Genomic DNA, 20,759 nt, shown 5'->3' on the forward strand with positions numbered 1-20,759 from the left:
GTTGGAAAATATAATCTCTCCAGTCCAGCATGTCCTAGGTCTTCCCCATGACCTTCCCCCTGTTGGATGTGTGTGAAAGACCTCCCTACAGAGATGACCACGGGGCATCCTCACCAGGTGCCTGAACTGCCTCAACTGGCTCCTTTCCATGTGAAGAAGCAGCGTCTCTACTCTGAGTCCCTTCCAGATAGTTGAGCTTCTCACCCTGTCCCGGAATGTAAATCCAGATACCCGATGGAGGAATCTCATTTCTGTCGCTTCTATCCATGATTTTATTCTTTCAGTCATTACCAAAAGTTCATGACTATTATTGAGGACAGGAGCATAAATCAGCTGGTAAATTGAGAGCCTTGCCTTCCATCTCAGCTCCTTCTTCATCCCCACAGTTGAGTACAGCATCCGTAACATTTCAGATGCCACCCCAATCTGTCTTTGAATCTCACGCTCCACCTTACACCCACTCATGAAAAAGATCGAAGATACTTAAACTCCTCCACTTGGAGTAGTAACTTTCCCCTGATCCAGAGTGTACAATCCACCGTTTTCCACTAGAGGACCATGGTCTCAGATTTGGAGGTGCAGATTCTCATCCCAGTCCCGTCACACTCGCTGTCAAACCTGCACAGTACTCATTGGAGGTCACTGACTGATGAAGCCAACAGAACCACATCATCTATAAAAAGCAGAAATGCAACTCTGAGATCACCAAACTCGATGCCCTCCAGTCCCTGACTGTGCCTTGAAATCGCGTTCAGGAATATCACGAACAGTATTCGTGACAAGGGGCAGCCCTAGCAGAGTCCAGCACCCACTGGAAACAGGTCTGATGTAATGCCAAGAATGTGGGCACAGCTCTTACTTTGCTTATGTAGAATCCGGATCGAACATTGCAGCAAATCCGGTACCCCATATTCCCGGAGCACCCCACACAGCATACCCCAAAGGACTCGGTCATACACCTTTTCCAACTCCACAAAACACAAGTAGACTGGTTGGTGTAGGGGGTTTTCCCAATTTTCTCAGTAGTTTAATATGGGGATTAAACTCAGAAGATTCAAAGACTGACAGGAAACGGACTTAAATTTTAGATGTTGTATTCAAAGATAATGCCTTCACTAAACAGAGAGTTGCTACAACAGCTTGCAAGCTGCTTACACAGTGCTCTCTCTACGTCCTCTGCCTGCACTCGACCCCACACCCAGATGGGCAGGGCGTTGCCCTGCTCATTGGATCAGTAGAGCTATGTGATTGGTTGAAAAGTGTTGTATTTGACCTGTATTTGCAGTTGACTGCTTGCATTATATATCTGAAACGGTATGTGTCAAATCAAAACAGTTTTGTCTGTGTAGCATGGTAAGCAAAGAACAGTATGCATCACGGCTGGCCATAAGACATACTGTCCAACATTGGTCATACTCCCAAGACCCCTCTAATATCCTTGCAGTGGTAAAGAGCTGGTCCACTGTTCCATGATTAGGACAGAACCCACATTGCTCAATTTGAAACTGAGGTTTGACTAACTGTCTCCTCTCTTGTACACTGGCATAGAGTTTCCCAGGGAGGCTGAGAATTGTGATTCCTCTATAATTGGAACACACTCTCAATCCCCTTTTTTAAAGATGGAGACCACCACCCCAGTTTGCCAGTCCAGAGGTCCGACTTCCATGCAACATTGTATAAGCGTGTGAGCCATGACAGCCCAACAACATCTAGAGACTTCAGCAACTCAGGATGATTCTCTACCACCAAACATTTCCAGAAAACCCTCACCATATGTTTAGGTCTTCCAAGCCAGCTCGGTGACTTATGCTACCATCTGAGCCTACTCATCACCAGGTGGTGATCAGTTGACACCTCTGCCCCTCTCTTCATCAAAGTGTCCAAGACACACGGTTGCAGATCTGATGACATGATTACAAATTCGCTTCAATTCAATTCAAATTCAGTTTTTGACCTAGGGTGTTCTGGTACCACGTGTACTTATTAACACCGTTGTGCTCTAACAAGGTGTTTGTTATGGACAATCCATGACCAGCACAGAAGTCCAATAACAAAACAACACAGCCGGATTCAGATCGGCAAGGGGGGGGGGCATTCCTCCCAATCACTCCCCTCCAAGTATCTCCATTGTTGCCCATGTGAGCATTACAGGAAAACCTTTTCCAGGATCTCACTCAGAGTCTCCAATAAGGCTGGATACTCTGAGCTGCTGTTTTGTGCATGTGCAAAAGCAACAGCCACATTGATCTCTGCAACACAAAGTCACATAGAGGCAGCCCTTTCGTTTACTGGAGAAAACTCCAAAACAGAGGCACTCAGCCGAGGACTTGTGAGTATCTTAACACCCACCTGGCATCTCTCACCCTGGACAACTGTGGAAAAAGAGACAGTCCATTTGCTCTCCAGGAGAATGGTTCCAGAGCCTATGCTATCTGTGGGCGTGAAGCCAACTATTTCTAATTGGTATTTCTCGATCTCCCACACAAGCTCAGGCTCCTTCCCCACCACCTTCCAACAGTTAAATTCCATAACTGAGTGTCAGGCCGTGTGGGCATTTGCCCCTGTCCACGACCAGAAAAGCAGTGCACCACACCCTCTGCCGACTCCCTGCAGGTGGTGAGCCCACATAGAGATGACACCGTGTTGTTTTTTTGTCTGAGATCGACTGACTTCCACAATGGTTGACACATCCACCAGGCACTCGCCTGCGAGCTCTATCCCCAGGTCTGGCACTAGGAGGAGGCCCCAGTCTTCCTAATCCTGGTGAGGTGAGTCCATCCCTAACTGTGTCAGTCATAATGAGTCGCTATTTGTCTGTCTCCTGAACTGGGACCAATTTGCCAAGTGTGACCCTACAAGGAGCTAATGCTTCAGACAACCCAGTTCCAAGGATCAATGGAGCACACAAACCCCTACACCACAATAAGGTGGCAACCCAGGGTGGGAAATTTAAAATTTGCTTTATGTTGACTAAATGTCATTTGTATTGTATTTATGAGATCATTATAAGTAGGACCAAACTGAACCATTGCAGCTTTACTTACATGCATGTTTATTATAAACACAAGCAAAATGGAAGACAACATCACAACCTTTCTGAGTGGACATATTGTCAATGCAGTCCAAAGGATGTATTGTGTAAAGAGTCTAGACTTGTTTGGTCTTCACTGCACAGCACAGCGTCCCACTGACTCTTGCATGGCTCTGGTTTCAGTCCACCTTCCTTTCAGCCTAAGCCAGTCACGGCTGCAGATGCGGGATGAGTCATGTAGTAGATGTTGGTGTTGGCTTAGCTAGAATCATAACCCCTTCCTCCTCCTCCTCCTTCCCACCCTTCCTTTCTCATTTCCGCCCTTTTCATTACTCTTTTTTTTTTCTAAAATAGCCACCTCCCTTTTGTTGAGCAGCAGTCTAGTGTGTGTTATGACTCTGAAACCTGAATCCTATTGCTTACGTGGTGTAAAAGCACCCTCGATCCTCTGTCGCTCCATCTGAAGAGGCCAATCGAACACTGACAGAAATATTCCTGGGTAGGGACCACACTCATCCTTTCCCTTTCATTCTTGAGCAGTGGTGTCTTGAGTTCCACTGGTGCGTGTGTTCCTGATTTGCATCAGCTGACATCCTCATTCTCTTGACATGCAAAATTTCCCCCACCTGCAGCACCTTTTTTTAGCTTCCCCACATCCTCAGCTAGGCTGAATCACGTGTTCTACCAGCTCTAGTAATCCGTCTTCTAACATCATGTGTCCTCATCACAACATGAGTTCCAGAAATCTCAGGCCTTCAAATGTTTGCTAAAGCATATTCCTCTTTCTCTTCTGTCCAGAGCTTTGTGTCGCCTTCATCCAGTAACACTCACCATTAGGAATTACTGCTTTATTCCTCACAAATCCTTTACTAGGGGAGCTATGACCACTACCTTTGTACCCCCCGAGCTAAACCAGACTAACTGTTTTAGGTTCCTTAGATGACCCCAAAACACAATCAGGATGTTCCCAAAAATAAAAACTGGCCTCAAGCCAGTTATCCAAGGTGGCCACCAAAATGGGGGGGGGGGGGGGGGGTGTTCCACCAAAACACCTTTACACAACATATAAACAACTTAAATATCACAGAGATTCAATAGGAAGACCATTGCAGATCACAGCAAACTCATTTGTGCCTAAACTAAATTCATTCATGGGTTTAAGATTCAAAATGGTGTCCAAAATGGCCACCAATAGACCCTTATCATTAAAATACATAGTAGGAACAAACAATAGACTTAATAATGGCAGAAATCATTGGTGTTTAAGTGAAAAAAACCCTATTTTGGTGGCCATCTTGGATGCCATCTTGGATAACTGGCTTGAGGCCACTTTTTATTTTTGGGAACATCCTGATTGTGTTTTGGGGTCATCTAACGAACCTAAAAAAGTTGGTTTGGTTTAGTCCTGGGGGGGTGCAAAGGTTGTAGCTCCCCTAGTACTTTTTTAGAGATGTAGAGACAGCTGTGCCTTGGTGTGTCTTTTTGTGTAAATTTGGTGCAATGTCGAAGCAGACGGCAGCTCTAAACAAACGTGCATCTCATGGGAGGGGGGCCTTGACTAGAAACTTAATTTGTGGCGGAAGGGCTATAAAGCCAATCACCCTTTCACTCCGGCTTCTATTCCGTCAGGAATGAGCGATACAATCAGGACCCCTGCTAGCAACTATTTACCCTCGCTGTCAATCACGGGTGCTCACTGCTGGAGGCATCACTGGCAGGTGGCCCGGAAAACATGTCTTAAAAGCAACGATTATTTCACCATCGTCCCTTCCTGGATCATCTGCAGCACACCCCATGCTACACTCTTTTCTGCCCTTCATCTGTCATCTGTCGTCCCCTTTAGTCTGCATTAACTGCAGTCAACAGCGCTCGTTTTGTGAAATTTTAGATTTAATAATCCTAATTAGGCATTTCTGATTTGCATCCTTCTGCTTCTGTACCCACATACACGCTCACATACGTAATACTGAAGAGATTCGGCTCCCTCCCACCCTGTGTGGAGGATGGTGTGAATGCGGAAAGGAATGTTCCTGGGATTTGGTTTCCATCATGCTGCACTAAGGTAGCTTAGCATTTGCACACGCTTAAATCTTCATTGCAGGGGTAGGCCGTTTTATTGGTGTGTGCATGTGTGCATATGTGCATAATGTATGTGTTTATGGATGTGATAATACAGTCCAGTGGTGAGATCCTCTTTATCAGTGCGACCAGTTCTGTGTGCCTGCGGTTAAAGTGGAGGACTCAGCAGTGCTGAAAGCAGTGGGTTAGGCCGCTGAAGCCTGGAGGAACCGCATTTGGTGAAGCAGTGAGTCGCTGTGGAAGGACAGCACTGTCTTTTGATCCCACCAAGTGCTGGTGTTGATGGTGTGTTCTGCAGGCTGCCCAGGCCAAAGAGCCACCCTCACCAGGCCTGTAATTACATTTTTTGGGGAATAAAAGCACAGAGGGAGAAAAGGATTTAAATAGCTTGTGTGCTGGGCTGCAGGCAGAACGAGGTTCTTTTGCTTTCTCAGCTGCATGTCATTGCGGATTTATTCATTCAAACACTTCAGTGCATGATGACAAGTGTCCATATAAGGCATGATCGAGCTGTTTAGCAGGTGAGAGATGAAAGGCAGCCGTAGGTTTTTTTATTTTGGTTCAAGGTTCTGCTTTATTATGATCGGCACAATAGACGGTGACAAAAACTCCTTGAAAAACCTGAATATATTCTCTTCCGTTGGGAAATGTTCTATCCATGGAATTACTCGATTATATTAATGCAATAAGGTCACAGGTGTATTCACTGACACAACAGCATGTTTTTCCACTGAGTGACACCTCGGTGCAGGTGTCTTTTTCCGAGTGAAGAACACAGTTACGAGTAGTTGTTGACGCTCTTTTTTCTTCTGGGGGAGAAGATTCTTATAAACAGACACACGCAGAACACAATGCGCGTGCTCTTTCTTCTGTCACTGCCTCTGGTGTTACCATTGCGGGATGGATGCGGGACCCGCAAAGAATCCAAGTCATTAATAAAAAGATACAAACCTCTGTCAGTGGCCACGGAGCTCTGCGGCTGCGGTTACCGAGACCATGCAGCGCTGTGGATTTTTCTGCAAGAATTCTATCCTTGCAGACTGCTGGAGTGCTCTGCATCAAAACAGCGAGCGTAGTCTCTGGACCTGTTGCCAGATTTTGGCGGTGTGAGTGGCCCGCTGTGGAGGCAATGAGAGCAATCGCGGTGATGCCAACCGGCCTGCCTAATGAGAATGCAGAACACAATGCGCTGTTAAAAAAGAAGCGTGCAAAATTGCAGTAAAAAAATCAGCGAAACTGCGAGGCCGCGAAAGGTGAACCGCAATATAGCGAGGGACCACTGTGTATATATATATATATATATATATATATATATATATATATATATATATATATATATATATATGTATAAAAAATATGTATAAAAATTTACAAAAAAAAAACTTTTTCATGTTGTCATTATGGGGTGTTGTGAGTAGAATTTTGAGAAAATGAATTTATTCCATTTTGGAATGAGGCTGTAACATAACAAAAATGTGGAAAAAAGTGAAGTGCTGTGAATACATTCCATATGTACTGTAGATATTCTCTACAGAGACCTCTGCCCTAAGATGTCTTGTAAATCACTTCAGAGATGTTATCTGTTTATGAAAACATTGTTTTTGGATTTTGTTTTAATTTCTCCGTAACTTTTAGAAAATGTATGAGAAACATTTTAGATTTACACAGAAATAAACTGTTTCAGATCATTTTCCGCCATCTTGGTTTATTTTTTGAGCACGCAGTCAGTTGATGTCATGCTGCTTTTTTACTTTGATTGGCAGTCGGCGTGTCATCTTGCACAGTATTTGCATAAAATAGACTTCTAGGGCCTCATGTACAAAGGCTGCGTATGCACAAAAAACGTTTGGTGCATTTGGCCCCTTCACACATAACATGAAAGCTGCAAAAACCGGAAGAAAATCTGCAAACCAAAAACTAAATGGGGAACCACAAAACATTCCACCTGCTGTCAGGAGGGATGTACAGTCGAACAGGCATGCACAATACCTCAGCAACGGTTCCATGTGAGTATGTGGAAAATCATGGACACAGCAGCGCAGCAAAAAATTAGCAATCACCACAATTTATCATACTTAATTCCTGTTATAAAGAGCGGATTTAGCCTCCAGACGTATACAGTGGTCCCTCGTTTATCGCGGGAGTTATGTTCTAAAAATAACCCGCAATAGGCAAAATCCGCAAAGTAGTGAGCGTTAGTTTTTACAATTATTATAGATGTTTTAAGGCTGTAAAACCCCTCACTACACACTTTATACACTTTTCTCAAACAGGCATTAACATTTTCTCACGTTTCTCTCCTGTGTAAACACTCTCAAAGTTCAAACCTTAGTAGAAAAATAAGTCCAGTATTATAGAATGAAACCAAAGATCAAAATCTGTTTTCAGGACCTAATCATTTGTTTGAGAAATAAAAATATAACGTTTCCCTATAAATAATTATGATAGCTTTTAGAACTAACAAATTTAATTTAATTTTAACGATCAACCTACGAGGTTGGACACATAAGAAATTATTAATAGTGACTCACCAGTATTTCACAGTTCATCTTTGTCCTGGCGTCGCTCCGCTGTCGCGTCTTTTTCCACTGAGTGACACCTCGGTGCAGGTGTCTTTTTCCGAGTGAAGAACACAGTTATGGGTAGTTAGAGCGAGGGACCACTGTACCAGGAAGTAATGAAATGACATGGATTACTGTTCCTCTCTTTTGTGTTTTACATTAATTACCTGATGCGCTCGAGCTGGCCAGCTCCTCTCTCATGAAGAACTGGGCTCTTGCGTCATGAACACATAAGCCAGCATGGTGTGTCCAGCACCCAGTGATCCGCTGCAAATATATGTGTTTTAATTATTACAATGTGGGAAAATCCCGCAGTGACACAAAATTTTTCATGAATGGCATGCAATTTCTCCTTCGTGCGCTGGTCAGCTTCAATCGTGTTATGTGTGAAGGGGCCCTAACATTTAGATCAATCAAAAGTGAATTGACCGTGGAAATGTGCGGTGCTCCACCCCAAGTTCATGGCTGGCATACACATGTTTCTACAGCTATTGTTCCTGTGGTGACATGTAGAGCTGATGCTGGGAAACAGTTAATAGTGTGAAAACAAGGAGTCATCAAAGTGATGTGCACATCAGAGACACACTTATGAAGAATTAACACACCCACATGTTTGCAGTTATGTGGGGTTAAGCATGCTCAAAGTGATGAGGAAAATGGCACTAACAATGGCTGAGTTAGTGTTGTTAGAGGACCTTGCAATCCAACATGAGCTAGTATTCAGGGAATGCAAGGATTTACTTGCAAATGACGATAACCGGCTCATAAGCTGATTTCAGTTACCAAGGCCACTGTTACTGGAGTTGTGCACAGAACTGCGGCTGGCCCAAAGCGTAATTCGGTGAGGAGCCGGGTTTGTCTGTGCCCACACAGGTGCTGACCATGCTGGGGTTCCTGGCAACAGGGGCAATCCAGCAGGAGCTGGCTGATCAGTCAAGAGGGTGCCAGTCAACCTTGAGCCGAGCCATGCCAGCTGTGTGGGATGGAATCATCCAGATGTCATCCAGGCACATCACAGTCCAACATTAAAGTGCTATTTGCAGTGAGAGCCAGTTTCCGTAATGTAATCAGAGCTATTGACTGCACACGTGACACATAAAGGTGCCATCACATGATGAATTTGTCTTTGATAATAGGAAACATTTTCATTCCATCAATGTTCAAATCCTATGTGATGTGCAAATGCATTAGGTTGGGTTGGGAACAGGCTAGAGGCTGGCACTGTACACGATGGGTGGCTGCTTGCTGAGTAAATAGTTTATTTGTGTAATTTTTTCAAATGAAAACCAACGCGGACACATTTGGGCATGTGCTCATTCAGTTTTTTTGAAGGGTTTTTTCTTGATGGTGAAACTAGAGCTACAGAACTTCTTAACAGGCCCTCAATTGTCTCTCTGTGTTCAATATTTGTCAATAAACATGTGTGTAAAGTTGTGGATGTCACACACTATTGGCCAAGGCACACCTCTTTTTTTTACTTCAGTATGTGTGTGCTGAGCCCACAGTGTTTACAGCCACACACACACACACACACACACACACACACACACACACACACACACACACACACACACACACACACACACACACACACACACACACACACACACACACACAGGCTTCCACTAACCACTAACTTTTTTCTGTTTCATATTTATTCCATTTGATAGGGTACCTGCATGTCTCCACTTCAGTTCCAGTCATCTGTAGCTCACATACTGTATAATTTTTTTCTGTGTTCTTGAGTGATCTGACAGTGTGGGGAATCCCAGCTCCCAGGGCCTATTTACATAAATTTGCATATTTAAATAAGGGCATGTAAAGGGAGGAGTTTTGGTAAGTCTGCATTGGTGATTGGTGATAAGTCTACATTGATTGGGATGTACAAACGGAACGTTTCTTGGATCCATGTGTATGCACACTTTGATGCATCTAAACATTTTTGTTTCTAGGTTTTAGCGTACACCATCGTTCCATAGGAAATCCACGCAAGTCTTTGTGCATGAGGCCCCTGGTCTTTTTTGGCCCTGCCTCGACGTAGGCAGTACGACCCTTGTCTCTTGTCACTGCAGAACACCCCCTCTAATTGAAAATGAATGGCAAGTGATCGCTTGCTGTGACTTGTGGTTAATGTGACCGTAGGTTCAGGCTCAATACATACACTTATAAAGAAATAATGTTTATAAAGTATAAATAAGCACTGAAAAAAGATTGCTGAGCTACAGATTACACTCTGTTACTCCTTTTGAGTTTTATCAAGGCTCAACATCTTTCTTGGATTTGAACAGACATTTATTTTGGCCAACATGCCTTCACATGTCCAATATGCCTCCATAATGCCGTCAGAACTAAGACAGAGAAATATAAAACAACATAAATTAGCTCACAAAATACGGAGAACTTACACAAAATAAAACAGAAATTCAGATGAATAACGCAGTACAACAGAAACCAACAAAAAAATGACCTCATTGGCTGCATTTACACAAAAGGAATAAAGGTGACTTCACACAGCTTCCTCTCAACGCAAGACACCTCTTCTCCTTGTGTGGCTTCTAATGTGCACCAATTAACTATATCCCCTGAATGTGCAGAACAAAACATAAGTTCCCCTTCTTCTTGAGGTGTTTTTATCCAAATGAATGAACTATATTTACATGAATTTACTTTAAATGATTACTTATTTGTTCTTGAACCTTTTAAATGAAACAATACTATGTATTTATTATCTTTTTACAAGAGTATTAAAAATAATGAATTACATATATGGCAGTTGCCTTTGACGGCAGCCACACACTCATTGCACTAGCTTGTCGCATGCAGCTGTCAAGCTTGCCTGGTGACAGGCAGAAGGGGCGTGAAACCCAGTGACACAATCACAAAATGCTCCGTGAGCTCATTTCAGAATGGTTTGCTTGACCTCAACCTGGGACATGCCCCAGATCGGTTTGTGCCCTCTGTGCAAGTTTGTTTTGCATCTGCCTGTGTTCTCTCATGAAGTTTAACATTTCCAGATAATTCTAGCTACTCAGTTCAAAAAACAGAACTCAGATTTTGTTTTGAAGCAAAGATTAGAAAAACTACACTGAGGCATACACGAGCTGAACTGCGTGTGCCAGTAAGATTAATCAAAATTTATTTTGTATTCATTCATCCATCCATCCAGGTGAAATTCCTTTAAACTAGTGTAAATTCTGTCTGTTGATTGGACAAACTAATAAAGTTTATGTAGTCGCCATGGACCTTTTGAAAATGGTAAAGTATGTTTTTATTTTATTTATTTATTTTTTGCATATAGACAAGATGACAAAGAGATGAATGGAAACAAATTACTCATCTAATGAATTGATACTTGAAATAATCATTAACTGACTATGCGTCTCCAAAGGAATCACATTATGTTCACTTACACAGCAAGAAGTGTTTCAAACCCATGAAATAAAGCCACAGCAGGAAACCTGGTCGTGACATGGCTGAGGTGCACCTGGACATTCTAAATAAAGTGACTTTTCTTGATCATAAAAAGAACTGGGAAGGAGACAGACATAAATGATTGATAGATTCACTTGTCTTATCATCACTTCCACCTTGTCTTCGTGCTAATTTTTTTTTCTCTTTATGACTTTGACTGCTCTCCTTTGAGTTCACAGTCAGTCTGCAAAGCACGCCTTTTCATATCACAAAAGAAAACCATTAAAAACAAAGCAATTGAAAGCAGCCATGCATCGTTCTATTTCACACAAATCTGATTTGGTCTAAACCCATTAGCCACGAGTTAGTCACTGTTGCAGATGGATTAGGCCAAAGCTGCACAGAAGCCCTGCCTGTGTTTAAAGGGAACTGTGAGGTGAGGCACTGAGACAGTCTGGTTGTTTTGCTTGCCACTCTTAATTCCTTTCCATGTGTCAGGCAGCTTCAGACATCAGCTTGGCCCAGCTCATATTGATCTGAGTGTTGTGTGGGCCGCTGAAGAGGAGGTACTGCTGGCCCACCACCACCAGATGGCGCCCTGCTTGGAGTGCGGGCTTCAAGCACGAGAGGGCGCCGGAGCCACTGGGAGTGACAGCTGTCACTCATCCTCAGCACCAGCTGTCACTCATTCATCTCATCACCATCACCATAAAGGCCAGACTGCAATTCCACCTCCTCGCCGAGAAATTAACTACCAATCAGGTAATTTTTCTGCTGAACAAAACCTTGTGTAATAGTCTGAACTTCTTTTGCAGCCGTTTTTCTGTGGTGATTGCCTTATCTGTGGGATTGGCGTTTGGTGTGATCAGCGACGGCTTCGCTTCACACCCCAACCAGATAAGTGGTTAGACAGGAGCTGCATGAGTGTGTGATTGGAGGTGGAGGTTTTCCCTCCTTTACTGAATACAGACTGTGGGATTACTGAGCGTGCGACCTCACACTCATCTGGACTGTCTCTGTTCTCTGCCAGCAGACCGGGTCTGACTGCTGAAGACAGCGGCCACCTGGGGCGCAGGGCTTGGCAGCTCCGGTGTTCTTCAGCTCCGTTGGCGGTGGAAGCTGTGTGGATCCGACTTTTCTCTCGCCAGGCGTCTTCTATCGTCGAGCCTGCCCACACGTCACCTGGTGTATGATTGACAGTCACTGTATTGTTATTGTCTGTACATCGTTGTGTGATTCACAACATTAAATTGTTACTTTTTGGCTTATCCATTGTCCGTTCATTAACGCCCCCTGTTGTGGGTCCGTGTCACGACATTTTCACAACACTGAGTCTTCAGACCTGACCTGTGTTCTCTGATCTGTCTTTTTGTCACTCTTGCTGCTACCTAACAAATGGAATTTTTTGGGGGGTCCCTCTGAAAAGGGTTGGACGATGTAGTTCTGCGTGTCAGGCCAGGTTTGTCTGGATGTGTGGGCTGACAAGGATGACATGTCCCATCTCTGGGTGATCAGAACACCCATGAATAACCCTGGAGGTCTGTGTCCTTGGGTTGACCACCCAGTTTCCTGCTGAGTGCTCTTACATGCAAATGAGGCCTGAAAGTTATGGTGTGGATGTAGTAGTGTGTCCTCAAAGACAGCAGGAGGCCATAACAGCAGCTAATTAGCTTTTAATGAACAGTCTTTTCAAATGGACTGCTGTCCAATTTTGCTCAATCCCTTTTGTCTAAAGGTGCCCTGACATTTGCACAACTTTGATCCGCGCACTTGCACGCACATCGTTGTGACAATCCGACCCGCTGTGTTCCCAGCCGGACGCCACACTTAGTTCCACTGGCAGTCAGGTGAACACAAAATGGACCAGCCAGTGGACTGTGTTAAAGTAGATGTGTGACATGTGTATGAACTATGAGAAACCTTTAGTATGTATTGGCTTAGGACAAGTTATGCTGTTGGGCACTTTGGGAGGAAGGTCGCCCTATCGGGAAAAGTTTTTATTTGAACACTGGTAACTTTTCAGGTTTTGGTAGGATTGCCATAAAAATGAAATATGCACAGTCCAACAATGAGGTAAAGCTGTGTGTGAAAGGAGTTGTGTCATAAAAGAGCAAAATGGGCTCTGGAAGCCTGTTCTTCCAATAAGGAAATGGTTAAACCCCAATAACCTTTATGCTTCTGGTCATATCATGATGAAAAATTAAGGGTGTACTCAAAGTAGGCTCTGTCGCTTTGGAACGTTTGGAACGCCATGCACCGATGTCCCCTTCCCCACTCCCCCATTCTCACACTGTAGTACATGGAGAAAATCATTGAAAGATCACTGAGTTTAGCCGTGTTCAGATGTGATCAGTTTTATACAAGGAGATAAGATATAATATTTATTATGACCGAATCACACAGGATAAGAAAGATCAATATACAGTGAGGAAAATAAGTATTTGAACACCCTGCGATTTTGCAAGTTCTCCCAGTTAGAAATCATGGAGGGGTCTGAAATTTTCATCTTAGGTGCATGTCCACTATGAGAGACATAATCTTAAAAAAAAAAAAAAAAAAAATCCGGAAATCACAATGTATGATTTCTTAATAATTTATTTGTATGTTATTGCTGCAAATAAGTATTTGACCCACTACCAACCAGCAAGAATTCTGGCTCACACAGACCTGTTAACTTTTCTTTAAGAATCCCTCTTATTCTGCACTCTTTACCTGTATTAATTTCACCTGTTTGAACTTGTTACCTGTATAAACGACACCTGTTCACACACTCAATCAACCACACTCCAACCTGTCCACCATAGCCAAGACCAAAGAGCTGTCTAAGGACACCAGGGACAAAACTGTAGACCTGCACAAGGCTGGGATGGACTACAGGACAACAGGCAAGCAGCTTGGTAGAAGAGAACAACTGTTATGATTATTTATTAGAAAGTGGAATAAACACAAGATGACTGTCAATCTCCCTCGGTCTGGGATTCCATGCAAGATCTCACTTTGTGGGACAAGGATGATTCTGAGAAAGCTCAGAACTACACAGGAGGACCTGGTCAATGACCTGAAGAGAGCTGGGACCACAGTCACAAAGATTACATTAGTAACACATGATGCTGTCATGGTTTAAAATCCTGCAGGGCAGCAAGGTCCCCCTGCTCAAGCCAGCACATGTCCAGGCCTGTTTGAAGTTTACCAGTGACCATCTGGATGATCCAGAGGAGGCATGGGAGAAGGTCATGTGGTCAGATGAGACCAGAATAGAGCTTTTTGGAATCAACTCCACTTACCATCTTTAGAGGATGAGAACAACCCCAAGAAAACCATCCCAACCGTGAAGCATGGGGGGTGGAAACATCATACTCTGGGGGTGCTCTTCTGCAAAGGGGACAGGACGATTGCACTGTATTGAAGGGAGGATGGATGGGGTCATGTATTGCGAGATTTTGGCAAACAACCTCCTTCCCTCAGTAAGAGCATTGAAGATAGGTCATGGCTGGGTCTTCCAGCATGACAATGACCCAAAACACACAGCCAGGGCAACTAAGGAGGGGCTCCGTAAGAAGCATTTCAAGGTCCTGGAGTGGCCTGGCCAGTCTCCAGACCTGAACTCAATAGAAAATCTTTGGAGGGAGCTGAAACTCCAAACCTGAAAGATCTAGAGAAGATCTGTATGGAGGAGTGGAAAATCCCTGCTGCAGTGTGCAAACCTGGTGACAAACAACAGGAAACGTTTGACCTCTGTAATTGCAAACAAAGGCTACTGTACCAAATATTAACATTGATTTTCACAGGTGTTCAAATACTTATTTGCAGCAGTAACATACAAATAAATTATTAAAAAATCATACATTGTGATTTCCGGATTTTTTTTTTTTTAGATTATGTCTCTCACAGTGGACATGCACCTAAGATGAAAATTTCAGAGTCCTCCATGATTTCTAAGTGGGTGAATTTGCAAAATCGCAGGGTGTTCAAATACTTATTTTCCTCACTGTAAATGACAGAGGTGGGAGTGGCTACTCAATGAACAGAACAGACACACAAAAAAGAAAGAGACAAAAAATTAACAGACTTCTGCGCTTTGTTCTCAGCTCTGTGAAAGAATAGTTTCATCTCTACAGTTATTTTCTATCATCTTGCTTTTTCTGTCAACTTCACTTTTTCTTTTTTTTTTCCTGTATGACCTCTTTTACAGTGGTGTGCAGCGCGCACACTCCATGTGAAGAGCGAGTGGCTTGAACACCTCACAAAGAGGAACAAAACAAACATGTCCCCTCCAATTAATTTTGTATGTGATGTGGGATTTATTTATTTATTTGTATCTGCATACACATTTGTGCTTTTCACAGTCCACTGTAGAAAACACCTTTGACTTTTTATTTACTTTTAAAAGATTTGTGTTTGGGCTACCTTAAAGTCTTAATATGACTGAACGTGCAGTAACGTTTATAATGGTGCAACCAACATACGTAGTATCACATCTTTTCTTGTCAGAATCAGGAATGAGTGACGTTAATGAAATGCAACATCTTCAAACATATCAGTGTATTAATATTGCCATATTACCATACCAAGTTGCAGGGTTTGTTTTTTTTTTTTACTAGTTTGGGATGTCCTGCAACTTATACTCTGGTGTGACATATAGACTGAAATATCACACATTCATTATTCTTAATAATAACAATAATAATTATAATGGCTTTATCTCAGAGTTTACCAGGAATCAAAGCTAAACAAAATAAAGTCTAATAATAAAAGAATACTGGCAATTATAAAACATGCACTTCAACAATGCACATGAATCACAAATTAAAGAACTGGTAACACAGAAAAATGTCAGACTTATACTGCACTTCGACTTATGCTTGGGAAAACACAGTAATTATCATTTGATAATCATCATCATCATGATGTGAATGAGGAAGGGCTTTTGTGTATGTGCATGTGATACAGAGAAATATGGATCTCTTGCTCAGACACACATGCTTACAAAACACCAAAACAGTTAGCACTGCAGTTACAGAATATCGCAGCTGTGGAGTTTATTGCATTATGAAGCAAAAGTAGAAAACTCACCCATTGTTTTGTTTTTGTTTTTTTTTCTACTTGTAAAATTTGGAATTTATTTGTCAGAAATGTATGATTTTGGTATTTTCATGTATGTTTTAGACTTTGTTTTGCATGCAAATGTTTGACTTTATATTTTTTTCTTGTAAATTTGTGATTTCTTTAACACACAAATTTATGACTTTCTAATCTTAGTGTGTCTGTTTAATGTCAGAAATTCTGTTTTTGTTTGTTTGTTTGTTTTTTCATGGAAAATGATCCCCCTCCTGCCTTTTTTTGTCCTTTTTTGGTCATAATACTCTACTTATAGTCATACTTTATAGTGTGGTCAGAATGCAGTGAAAATGAAGCATTTTCTGGTCCGCACTGAGGTAAAGCCGTGCGCCAAATTTCAAGGGAACATATCGTAATAGAAATGGGACTGCAGAAGCCTCAGTAACATAAACAAGGTTACAAACCTATTATTTGGTATTATTATACTGAGTCAAAAGATACAGTACTATTAAATCAGTGTGTTTAAATAACTGTCACCAAAGCAGTCACTGCTGTAATTATTCAAGGTCACTTAATAACCATGGTAACAAGGAGTAGAGAAAAAAGTAGAGTGGGAATGTTGTTGCATCAGTAAAGCTCTGTGTCTCTGTGAGGAGATTTTGGGCAGCACGCTGGTGCAAGTGGTTCATGAAGGTCCCTGGCTCAAGGTCAACCTTGGCTTGTTCTTCATGTACATCTGGAGTTGTGTCAGGAAGGAAAAAACTTGTGCCAAATCAACATGTGCATCCATACTGGAGCCACTGTGGCCACCTGGAGCAAAAGGAGAAGGAGCAGCCAAAAGACAGGAAATGACCATCAGCTACACAACTGACACAGAATAGCATACCTCTATGTCTTATACACGGCAGATTCATGCTGTTTTCTTGAAAACATTTCTGGCTCAGAGCATCTCGTAGAACACATCAGACGTAAATACTTTCCTGCTGGTCTACTTTTGTTGCAGTGTCTCTGGGAAGTGGAGCGTAGAGTATGCCTATCCCACTGGTCATCCACAAACGCCGACTCTATGGATGACTTAATCTATCTGGAAAGAATTCTGATTGGGATTGCAGCATTAATTTGAGGTCACCTCCCCCTCAGTGTTAAAAGGCAGCCCGCTGCATGTGACAGTCTTTGTTTTGTCCCGAGCTTAACCCTTGCAAATTGGCAAACCTTGATGTTTACCTCAAGCCCCTCCTGGAATGACTTTCAGACACCGCTGTGATTTCCCCTTCTGTCACCACAAGGTCTCCAAAGGATTGATTCTCTGCACCAGCAGGCATCACACAGCTACGCCTGTAGAGACTCGACTTCAGTACAAAAATAAGCAACAACCCTGTGCAGCCCTTCAAGGCTTGTCTCTGATTTAGAGTACATTAAGATTCATTCTCAGTGCCCTGCTTCCCTCGTGTGCCACCTCTTCAATTTCCTCCTCAACTAGACTTCAGATTTATGTGTTTATATCAGAAAGTAGGAGGGCTGTTTCTGCATTTGAACAATGCTGCATCCTGTCACAGGGGACAAACACATTGACAGAGGAAGGGGCAACGGGGCCTCGCAATACTTTTTTTTTTCTCTCTCGCTTAACATTTGACTATTTCACCCAATCTTGTTTTGTCTGGTGTATTGTCTGAGTTTGAAGTATCAAAGCCCTGAACCATTTGAAAAAAACAGTCAGATTTTCCACCAACACAAATGGAGTCTGACAGATCATTTTGTTCTATCTTGTGTTGCACCCTCTCAGCTGCAGCTAAGCCTCAAACTCCCACAGAAATCTCTAACTTGCACAGGTGTGGCGCCAAGACAACAGGTGTCAGCGGGTGATGGAAGCCTATCGGCCTATTTTTAAGTGGCTAAGATGTGGAACAAATGGCTACACTCAAATGGTTCAACCACCAATCTAGCCTACTGTGTACAACTGACCCATCAACAGGCAAAGTTTCAACATCTAATTTACCAGCTTAATGCACCACTTCATTGCAAGCTCAAGCATTTCTGGTGCCAGGTGTACCTGCATCCTGTACATGCGAAACATGAAAGTGAGATTGTGCAGTGTTCTTTGGCAAGCTAGCTGCCTTGTATTGATAGCTAATTAGTCATAACACCAGTAATTTGGGCGGCACAGTGGCTTAGTGGTTTGCACTCTTGCTGCACAGTAAGAAGGTTCTGGGATCGCCCCATGTTTTGTGGGGGTTCCCTCCAGGGGCTAAAGCTTCCTCCTGCTTCCAAAGACGTGCAGGTTAGGTGGATTGGAAACTTGAAATTGACCATAGGTGTGAATGTGTTTGTCTGTTTATTTTATGTGGCCCTGGGACTGGTGTCCTGGTGAGGGTGTACCCCACCGCTCGCCCGATGACCACCAGGAAATCTGCGACTTCTCCATGACCCTTAATTGGAATAATAAACAGGTATAATCTATATAATAATCATGGAGGTCCCATTTTTTGTCCTCGATGTTCTCTGGATCTGCTCACGTCACATGTCATCTCTACGCTCTCGATCTTCCCATATCCTCTGTAGTTACAGACGCACATCATGTCTCTTTCACAAATCCCCTTTATTCTCCACATTTTTGCGGTTAATTAGAACCAACGATCTGTGATATACCGCCAATTTCTGCCAATTCCCGTTTTCGCCTAGCAAGTATGAATCCATAGGTGCAAAACCCCCATTTGTATACGGATTTGGATTTCCGTCAACATTTGTTTCCATGTTCCATGTATATCATTATGTAAAACCATATATGTTTTATGGCTTTATTTTGTCACTAAACGCACTCCTCATAACGTGTGTCCCTGTGCAGTAAATCAAACGCACCCCTCCCTTTTTCTACAGCGTTTAATGGCAGCTGGCATCTTTACTGTTGCACACTGTTGGTATGTTAAAAAGCCAACGCTTCCCCCTCTCACTTGACCTTATGGCTAAAATACTTCCTGCAGAAACTTCTTTGACTTGATATATTTTGTAAAATAAAATATTTTTGAGATAAAATTAAACCACTGTGCTAAATACTGCACTGGTATATTCATTGGTTACAATTTATATTTATATTACAGTTGGTGGCATTTGAAAGCGCTGTATTTTGGTGATGGCATTTCACAACATTATTTAGAAATCAACTGGTCTGGTGGTTGAATTTGATATTAATATGTAGTATTGATGTGGCGATGATCTTTTTTAATTTAATTTTTTAACTACTGCATCAGTTTTAAATTACAAGTGGCCAAATAATTTTCATTGGCAATAGTTATCATGTCTTTAAGTGTATTATTTACTAAAAGCAGAAAGGGTGTAATTTTTTATTTGTTTTTTTTTTTAAAGACACACTTAGAATTTGATAAATGTAGAATGAAAACAATGAAAGCAGAAATAAAGTCAGTTAATGCAGACAGTCAGTCCATTTGTGAAAACTTATTACAAACAAAACATACAAGATAGTAAATAAATGTTAATGAAATCAAGACTTGAGCCATGTTTTGTTCCAGTATAAGAGTCAAATATCACTGTGTTTTAAACCAAGAACTGACCAAAATGCTCTCAAAATGCACGAAATTGCACCATTTTTTCCCCAACTTTCTGGGGAGTGCATTCCCCTGGACCTCACCCCTTCAAGCTCGGCCATTCACTCACAGAAAATGTTCAGTGAAAAAATTTTCAGTTGCTTGCACCCATGTGAATCCATCCAGCTTCCATGTATGACATTCAGTGCATTGTCACTGAGCACTGCTTTTTTTTCATCTGTATTTCAAGGTAGGTCATTGAAAATTATCAAAAACTTCCATCACATTTGTGCCAGTTATTGTGGTTCGAGTGCTACGGGCCCCAATTTGACGCCGAAAATAGCGCTCGGGCAGGCCTCCCCCCAAAAAATGCATAAAACCAGTATAGTTTTGTGAAAGCATTCTTCTTAATTATTGCAAACAGATGTCAGCATGTTTTTATTACTTTCCAGCCTTGCCTTGAATTTCGTGCATTCTCATAATTTATTATAATCTGTCATTCCATCATACTTCAGTGCACACTAGGTGGCAATGTTACTGCTACAAATGTCTTTGACTGCCACCTGGTGTTGTGATAGACAGATAAATTCTATTGACAACTTCATAACATAATCAGAAAAAAATTAAAAGTTATATCCATTTTCATTACACTACAGAGTCAGTCATTTCATAATTATTAAGTATTTTTATTTTATTCTGCTTTTAAATGATATTTGTGAAGCGCCTTGAGGCGATTAGTTGTGATTTGGCGCTATATAAATTAATAAATTATTATTATTAAATTATTATATTAAGACTTAAAAAAAGATGAAGTTTAACCTTCTTAAATAATCGCTCAGTGTGTCTGTTATTTCAAAATGCTTTGAAAGCTTTTTTTTGGAAGCTAAAATGTTGTCTCAGTATACTGCTGCACACTATCCCGAGTTAGTGCCTCACGATTAGTAAACTCTTTCTTCACCATCTGAATGAGCTGGTAACCTCAGATGTCTTTTTTGGAAAGGTTGTTTTCGTAATAATTTAGGATAAAGCTACATACTCTAGATGAACTACATATTTTGTGACCATAAAATTATGGTAATT

At 42.1% G+C, this 20,759-nt stretch overlaps 1 protein-coding gene and 1 long non-coding RNA gene across 3 annotated transcripts in view; one reads left to right on the forward strand and one right to left on the reverse strand.

The window, feature by feature from the left end:
- LOC117510249 (tetratricopeptide repeat protein 28-like) overlaps window positions 1-20,759 on the forward strand; it is a 450,652-nt gene that overhangs the window by 257,767 nt on the left and 172,126 nt on the right. The window lies entirely within an intron of this gene.
- On the reverse strand, window positions 476-19,716 carry LOC117510251. Its single transcript, XR_004560654.1, has 3 exons — window positions 19,397-19,716; window positions 18,096-18,097; window positions 476-488 (listed from the first exon to the last, which is right to left on the reverse strand). It is a non-coding gene; the product is annotated as an uncharacterized LOC117510251 (long non-coding RNA).

Source organism: Thalassophryne amazonica, chromosome 5, assembly GCF_902500255.1.
Source record: "Thalassophryne amazonica chromosome 5, fThaAma1.1, whole genome shotgun sequence".
Lineage (NCBI taxonomy): Eukaryota > Metazoa > Chordata > Actinopteri > Batrachoidiformes > Batrachoididae > Thalassophryne > Thalassophryne amazonica.